This window comes from Lepisosteus platostomus, chromosome 5 (assembly GCF_059453375.1).
Source record: "Lepisosteus platostomus isolate fLepPlt1 chromosome 5, fLepPlt1.hap1, whole genome shotgun sequence".
Taxonomy (NCBI): domain Eukaryota; kingdom Metazoa; phylum Chordata; class Actinopteri; order Semionotiformes; family Lepisosteidae; genus Lepisosteus; species Lepisosteus platostomus.
Window position 1 is genome coordinate 45,278,329 of NC_142615.1, and position 9,698 is coordinate 45,288,026.

Here is a 9,698-nt window from a genome sequence, read left to right on the forward strand (position 1 = left end):
AAAAACAAGGTTAGGATTGGTGGAGGTCGTAGGTGGTTTTTCTTTGTAGAGGATGATTGAGTTTTTTATCCTTCTCTGAAGTGAGAAATTGGAAGAGTTGGGAGTAAAGGGATCTGATGAGGTTAGTTATAAAAGGAAGTTGATGTGGAGCTGATAGCCGTAAAAATTCCTAACGTTCTTGATGTTGTAATCAAAGATAAACTGCAGCAAGCAAAGATAAAGGAAATTATCTTTGCTTACTGCCCTGTCTTTCTCACACCTGAAGAAGGCTCCACGGCCAACACGTTATGTTTCCTTTCTTCTCTTTTCAGCATGGAATAATCCTTTACTTTTTCCTTTGCAGCCTACGCATGCTGACACAGCTACCCACCTGATATATAACATTCCTATAATCACAACTATGAATGTCCACTGTGGGTATTTTTTCCATTATTATTTATTTTGGCATTGAAGCATATTTTATGTAATAGCGAAGTGTCATAATCACTGAAAAACATATTTTTTCATTTAGAAAGAATTAAAAAAATATAAATCACTATGAATTACATTTAACCTGTTCTGATCTAGGTTTTCTATATACTTTAACATGCCATGTTCAGAATGTCACAACGCAGAAATGCAACAGTGAAGTTTTGTAATTACAAATGTTCGTGATGAGTGATTTTGTCTCTCTTACCTTAGTGTCAGAATACTAAGATGTTTTGGTAACGAGGAAGGAGGGAAAAAGTAATTCAGCAGAAGGGGTGCTATTTTGTTCACTATACAGATGCAGCCATTCAAAGTGAGCGGTACAGACACGTACCACAGGTAATTGGCTGCGGTGTCGCGTATCATGACGTAAGATGACGCGGGGTACCGCGGTGCGTGATCGGTTGACCGACAGGGGCACTCGTGGTCCGTTGATCTGTCGTAGAAAGACTTACTGTACAGTAAATGTCTTTACTGTGCCCGTTGTAGATATTGAATTTTACCACTGAAGGGAAATCTTAGTAGCTGAGCAGAAAAAGAATAGGAGCATACTGTAACGCGTGTGAAGGCCATAAACTATATTAATTTTGGAACATAAACATACAGTACTGTGTATAGCTGGTCTTGGTACTTTAAAGAAAAAAATACACACCAGTATTCCATTTCTCCCTAAACATTTTAAGCATCGAAGTCTTTAACTAAAGAGATTAATAGGGAATATAATATGGAATCGCATATCTAAAGAATTTAATGACGATATGATTATATTCGTGTACTGCGACAGGGCTGTGTAGGGCTGTTTCGCCTCCCTGCTCATGCGAGTTGTCTTGTAGCCTATTGGTCTATGTGCCTGACTAACAATGCACAGCTTGTGTGTTCAAATCCAGCCAGTGCTGGACTATATTCTTAACAAACATTTCTTCGAAAAAATAGAATAGCGATATTATGGACAATCAATTGACTTTTATATTTCAAAATATCGCAACATGATCGATTCTAAGTCGTTTTTGATAACAATGAATAGTCACCTTCTTCCTTTCTGACAGCGGTTCCTGCTTCTATTGTGTGTGTGTGTGCAACAGAGTAAATTTTTATAGAGAAATGGAGGCTGGACAGTATGCGTTACAATATAAACATTTATATTGAATTAATCGTGTTCTGATTTAAATCGCAAACGCGTGTTTAATTATGTGTTTTTTACGATTTAAATCAAAACACGATTCAAATCAATATAAATGTATATTTTGTAAAGCATAGGTGACTATTCATTGTTATTAAAAAGACTTAAATTCGATCATGTCGTGATATTTAGAAATATAAATTTGTTTGGTGCGAGTGAGGTTTTATTTAATCTCTGACCAAGGGAAACGTTTCATTTTTTCAAAGAAATGTTTGTTAAAAAATAAAGTCATAGTTCCATGGGATTCAATCACAGACCATGTGACATGGAAGTCAGGAAACTAACACACAGCGCCACCGGATTTAATAACACAATAAAAACGCTATAAAATAATGAGACTGGGCACAGAAAAAGTTTACAGCACAGTACAATAATAAATGCTGACCATGACTTTAGAAGCATAAATTACCTTACACTCAATTTAAACACAAGCTGTCTTTCTGTATGAACCTCTAAGCTAGTTCATACAGAAAATATAGAAATGCATTAGCCTGATTATGATTTCCCAGGAGGTCTCCCATCCAGGAACTCACAACTGCTTAGTTTCAGTGGGTTGCCAGTTGTGAGTTGCAGGGTGATATGGCTGCTAGCTAGTCTACTAGTAACTCATACCCATTCACAACAGCTGTTCACAAAGCACTTCAGTGTTCTGCCAGGCTTTTGTGGTGAAATAGAATAGAATGAATATGAGTCATACCCCTGTACTTCCAAAGCAATTAATTTATCCAAAGTTTATGGATACGGTTGAACATTACACATAACAATTCACTCAGCTTGCTGAGTAGGGATTTTGCCTATTAGCAGAATTTCTTGACACTTCAGCAAGAAGATTAGGTCACAAGCAAGGATGTGCCTGTGTCTTTTTTCAGGCCACAACATGTAACATTGAACAAAAGTCTTCAATCTTCAATTTCTCTAGTATATGTCCAGAAGTTAAATTTTGGAGGAACTTTCATTGAAATAAAATAATCTCAATACTTTACATTAGAAAGCTAATTTCTCCAAATGCAGAAGACTGATGTGTCCTTTAATGTGAAAACATTTGTTTTGTACTGTACCCATCTTCAAAATAAAATCTCATACTTCTGACAAAAATGATAAGCAGTTACAGTAGCTTTATACTGTACCTTGTATTGTCTGCAGCAGCAATTTCAGTGAACCATCTGCCGCCATATCATATCTCGTGCTTCATGCATGAAACACACATTTGCATGTTACCTCAAACTCACATGCTCAACCATTTAAATCTCTCATAAATTCATCCAGGCTTTCTCCTGCTCAAAGGAAAAAAAAAGTTGTGACAGATAACTAAAAGCAACAAACCCTTGCAAGGTTATTAAACACTTTATAATTTTAAAGTGCACAATCTCTGAAGTTCCCTTTAACTTCACAATAACCTATAGTCATTACAGAGTGTGGAACGGTCCTGGTACTGCCCTGATATAATACTGAGCATACCTATCAAACAGAATTACCAACTGTCTACCTGGTTTTTGTGCACTTGCTAGTTTCCAATAAATAAATATATAAAACTATTGTTTATAGATTTGAAAGAACAAGTGTAGGTTTTAATGATATACAGTATGTGTATGTGAGATATTTTTATATGCTGTACACAATCCTTTGCCAGTAATTAATAATAAATTATTGTTATAGTTCTGTCACTTGCAAAAGTGAAAGTTGAAAAAGATGTCTGGCACTTGTGTGAAGTACTTACAGTATGAGTGTAGTACAATGTCTGAGGTAGGCATGAATGACTCAGCCATGGTGTTACCAAATTATGGAATTTGTTTTGTTCTTAAAGGGTCGCTTCCATAAAGATATGTTGCAGAGCTCTTCCTTGCTCAGAAAGACAGGAGCGGTAAACTATGAGCTCTACTTGCCACTTACAATACCAACAGTACCAGCTAACTTTAGTAGTGACATTTTCATGGATCTTTTTAACAATAAAATTTACAACATTAGACTTCAGACACAATTAAACAGGCCTCAAAAAAGTCTGGTACAAACATTTTCAGCATGGAATAAACTTTTACTTTAATGGTATAAACCTTAAATGGATTCATATTCTCAATAAGATTTGGTGCTCAGTAACATGACTTAGAAAATGACAGAAGACATACGTATCATGCTTATCCTTCTATTTTTCATAATCGTAAACTCCTTAAGGCGGTTACATTTTCTCTGTTCTGACCTGGAGTTACATAGAAATTTAAATTCTAATAAGAGATTTGTAATGAGGAAAGTCATACCAATCACTCATACCAGGATTTGCAATTACAATACAAATACTTTCTTTCTGTATGTGTTTATTTTGCAGTTTGAGTCTATACTCCAAGGCATGACTTTTTTATGGGAACATGACATTTTTTTAAAGTCTTTTAATGCAAGCTTCATATAAACCCTTAGCAGTGGTTACTGTCTGGAGTAGGTACTTGAATGGCACAGATTCATTGAAATGATTCAATTTCTTGTGAAAATATTTGGGATAATACATATTCCAGAAATCATAGCCGTTGAATTATCCAGAAATTAATTTCTCTCAGGGTGTATTTAACCCCTCATGGATGGCATTGTATGAAATGAGTTTGTAGTTCCCCATTTGCCTCTATTATGAGATGCTGTGGACACTATTTTATACATTTTAGGAGTGCCCATAGGAAGGTATGTTCTAGAAAGAGTGAACTTCTGTTTTGCCATTATTTTTAATAGGGACGTTACATGTTTACACTTGGTGCTCCTACTAGAGGAGAGGATATGATTAATCTAGGCTTATCACAGAAACTGAAACACATCTGGTTGGTGAGTCTACTGTGGGTAAAATGTTACTGGTACCCCATGTTGTAAAGCTCGGTATTTTCTCTCTTGGCCTGACTTTTTTAATGTCTGAGTGTTAGAATCCATGTTGTTGCTGGTAAGGGAACGGTAGGTGCTGTGATTGACACAGTCAAAGCCTTGTACAGAGATACCATTGTAGCTGTTTGACAGTATTTTAGATGTCCTTAGTTAAAAGCATGGGAGGAAGTACTGCCAAGGGGAGGGGGGGAGCAAGGATTTTTTCTTTGAGTTTGTGAGGTTATTTTTTGTTATATTGTGTTTCAGAAAGCAAGAAAATAAAATTTACTGTATGATAAAAAGAGAAAGAGCTGGAGTAGATCCTCAGATCAGTTTGCTACCAGCAATCAAACCAAAAAAATGGAAAGAATTGTCTCCTCCTGATTGGAACCTTTCTTACTGTCTTATAATTTATCAGGCTACCTTTTAATTTCCACTGAGAGAAGGAAGTCACTTGTCACGCTACTATTTTAATCTTCATTGCACAATATGCTCTAAGTTAGCAAATGAAACATGAACACTTATTGAAATAAATCAAGAATACGATTAACATGAATGTATAAACATCCAAACTATACTTTATCACATTTAATTATTGGGTTAGCTTTTTATTGAGCCGAAATGTTATAAATGTGTGAACGTCTGTAAAATGGAAATATTTATATTTTTCTCTTTTCTGTTACCTGCCTGACAGCATTTTGTATGCCATTCTGTATATTACTGGAAAATATTAGACCCAACCTAAAGAATTCATGGGGGTAGTGGGACAGTACTGCAAAGAGTCTCCTAAAGGGACAGAGCTATTAGTACTTATGTGTTTGAGTCTGGAGAATATAGTAAACTCTAAACATTAAGGGAATGCATGGAATAGGAAAATATAAATTGCATAGTACACAAGACTTAACTGGTTTTATTCTAGGAAAGCAGACAAGACTGAGTCATGGGACTCAGAGGATCCAAGGCTAGACTGAGTATAATAGGCTTCGGGCTTCTATTGTGACATCTACTGTAAATTACAGAAATGTTAAAAGTAAACAAAATAAAGTAACTAAAATGTGGTCTGAAATCACCCCTTTAGACACCCCTTTTACTTCACTGGTGTCAGATATGAAAGGCAATAGTCAAAACGCTTTACGGGATAAAAACAACCAGAACAGCAGCAACAACAATATTGTATTTCGTTGCACTTTGAAAACCAAGTAATAACTTAACTATACAATACGTGCAAACATTTCGTATGTTGCTGTCGTGAATGCCTGCGTACCCATAAGTATCTTATTTGCCTTGAGTCTGTCTACAGTATCTCTGTCCCACTACCCCCCTCTCTCCCTCAATTCAATTCAATTCAAGGTGTTTTATTTGCATGACAGATGGGTACAAGCAGTGTTGGGTATGTATATTGTAACGCTTACTGCCGACAGGCACTGTGTAAGACCCAGCGTACCAGAGCAGCGCACCGAGGAAGCGTTTGCATTTATAACTTAGTTTTTAAAATTAATCAAGCAATATGAACTCCCGGAGTGCTGGCTGTGACGAATTAAACCATTCTCACAGGTATTCAAAGTAGGAAGTACAGTGTTAAGTGGTAGCTGGGCTACTCCCTCAATAGAATCGCTTTAACGGAAAGCATTTTCAGAGAGCAATCACGCTGTGTTTATGTAGAAAAAGCGATTAGGTTTATGAGCAATCTAATTACCTATTCGGTTAAAACGCTATATAAAATAAAGTTTATTTAGAGATGAATGATCAGTGTTGCAGTTTAAATAACGGGAGTCAGGAAACTAACACACAGCGCCACCGGATTTAATAACACAATAAAAACGCTATAAAATAATGTGACTAGGCACAGAAAAAGTTTACAGCACAGTACAATAAATGCTGACCATGACTTTAGAAGCATAAATTACCTTACACTCAATTTAAACACAAGCTGTCTTTCTGTATGAACCTCTAAGCTGGTTCATACAGAAAATGTAGAAATGCATTAGCCTGATTATGATTAAAAAACACATAATTAAACACACGTTTGCGATTTAAATCATACACGATTTAAATCAATATAAATGTTTATATTGTAACACATACTGTCCAGCCTCCATTTCTCTATAAAAATGTACTCTGTTGCACACACACACACTAGAAGCAGGAACCACTGTCAGAAGGGAAGATATGTTCAAAATATCGCAAATATCGATCATGTTGCGATATTTTGAAATATAAAAGTCAATTGATTGTTCATAATATCGCTTACCTATTTTTTCGAAGAAATGTTTGTTAAAAGAAAAGTCCAGCACCAGCTGGATTCAAACACACAACCTGCCAGTTGGTAGTCACGCACATAGACCAGTTGGCTACAAGACAGCTTGCACGAACAGGCAGGCGAAACAGCCCTACACAGCCCTGTCGCAGCACACGAATACCGTTATTAAATTCTTTAGATACGCGATTCCATATTATATTAGCAGAAAAGCTTAATACTACCACTTTTTCACACGCTATTTCACATGCTAGTTAAGTACTTGGATGGAATACCGGTGTGTATTTTTCCTTTAAAGTGCCGCATTTGACACCCCTCTGCAGTGGTTCCATAAAATCTGGTATACGGAAAAGAAAGCGTTGATAAATACAAGTGTCTTTTAATACACTATTTGCTGTGCTCTTGAGGATCCTTGTGATATTTTAAGCTCTAGTTGAATGATAGGTGTCTCATTTTAAATCATTTTCGTAGTTAGAAATTATGAAACCCCCTGTTAAAAGCAAGGAAGTTTTTATGCCCGTTGAAGTAAAACAAAATGCCTGACAAAGTATGGCTTGGACAGATTCCAAGTGCTTGTACAAATGTGCTAAAGAAATTATACTTTGAGTATACAGCTTGTCCAAAGTCATTCATTATTAATACTATTAGTAATATCTTCAGTAAAGGCTTTGATGCATAAATATTTCTGATAAAGGTAGGTTGTGTACTTTTGTCCAACTGAGCAATCTTGCTTTCATAAAATATACCAACATTTTAATGACTGATGATTAACATGCTGTAATACACAGTTCAAAATTAAAGGTTCAAATGCTGTACATGAGAGGTTAAGCTCCCCCTGGCGGTTTTACAAGGCGACGCCGGATAGTTAACCACGTGACGCACGTTAACTGCGTGATACCGCGTGATACTGCGACACGCCCACCGGGGTATGCTGCGAAATACCTCACCCATTTTGAATGGCTGCATCTGTAGTGTCGGAACATTGAGATGTTTTGGTAATGAGGAAGGAGGGACATGCCATGTTCACAGGGTCATATTTAAAAAAATGGCACAGTAAAATTTCCTAAAGTTCAGGATTTTGATAGTCTGTTCCATTGTCTCTCACACCTCAGTGTCAGAATTTTTAGATGTTTTTATAACCAGGGGGTAGGTTTATAGCAAGAAGCAAAAAGTGCAATCACCCGTTGCTCATCCTCGGTTAACCATATATTCTCATATGTCATGTTCTAAATGTCCCATTTATATTAAAAAGTTCTTGTAATATGCAAGATTTTAAGACTTTTTATGATCAGAAGGCAAGGTCGTGGTAAATATGCAGAAAGAGCCTGTGAACTTATGTTTTGCCTTTGTCTTATTTACTTATTGTGTTTGTGTTATTGTGAGTTTTGAAAATTGGTTTACAATTTTCTGAAATGTGTTTCACACAAAAATGTTATTTGGATAGTCACTACTTACATATTCCCATTTACTGAGGATAAATACAGTAATCCATCCCGATTAGTACTTTTAAAAATTACTGTAGAGAGCCATCTACAGGCGAAAGGCGGCATAACATCACAGCAGCAGCATTTAAGGCAGAAGAAGAAGCTGGCGAATAAGAAGCCAGCTTCAGCCTCGTTAATGCAATACCATTGGGTGAAGTGGAAAAATATTTCTTGCTCTGAATCCTAACATTTTTATAGGAGGTGTTCTAGTACTTCTTGCCTCAGATAAAATTGCCAATACACTTAATTTCTACTCCATCAATATCAGCAGCGTTATCGGTACTGAGTCCTAAATGTACGTCCTGTCATCATATAAAATGTCAAAAGTTTCGACTGCATTCAACTGATCAAATTTATTTTCGATGATAATTTTATCCAAAATACATCCGAAACAAATTTGCACTGTTTTTTTTTTTTCCAGAAGAGCATCATCATGAGACTCAAAACATACCTGTTTTTTCTTCTTTCCAAGAGGAAGGATTGTTCAGATGCAAACATTGGTCCAAAATCAATGTACTCTCCTATCGCTGTTGCTTCTTTAAATCCTTCATTTGAACGTCGATATTGAGGGATGATATCGTACAAATTGTGTTTTTCTTTTAAAGCAAATTATATTAAAATATGAGCCTCTGTTATAGTTGTCTTGGAAGTTTCGGAAGGTATAATAGACCCCCTTGTGCCCTCAGCTAAAATATGATAAAATATAACAAAATGTATTTACATAGAACAGCATTTATGGTTACATGTATATTACAATTGAGATAAATATACAAAAGTATTAAAATACAAATGTACAGTCCTAGCATAATCATGCTGTCCAACTGTCTTTTTTGCTTGTCAAGTTCTCCAACAAATCTGTGTCGTAATTTTAAATATTCTAACTAAGGATGCATCGAGAGCATAAATGAATTCTTCTGCTAGCCGTTCGAAGATCAAAGTCCTTGGCTGAATATGATGTCCTTGAATGTTGGTCATTATTGGCCATTCCCAGTGATATTGACTTACATACTTAATTGTTTAACAAAAACATTCACATTTCTTGCAAATATCAAGTGGGTTAAGGTTTTGCTAAGAAATCCGAATAAGTAGAGATGAGGTTTACATTGCAATAATGAGAAGTGCATTTCTGGGTGGGCTCAAACCACTAACCTTTTAATTAACAGAGACTCACGTGTGTCCCTTTTCTCCATTTGCAAACTTAAAAAAAAGAAAATAATGCTTTTTTCTTACCAGCCTGCGATATACAAGGCAAGATTTGTATTTCATCTTTCACAAGCTGTATGAATTTCATGAAAAGCAAGTTGTTCCAGAAAGAAAATGAAAACTTGCGTTAAACAAAATCAAGCTGTACGTAATCATCCATAGTGATACATTTTGTAAGACAAGACAGGAAGAAAAGCACTGCTGGGATTTAAGCATCTCCTGTTTAAGAGGAAACCATGTTAACCAAATCAGCCAAAGTGCCATCAGTGTA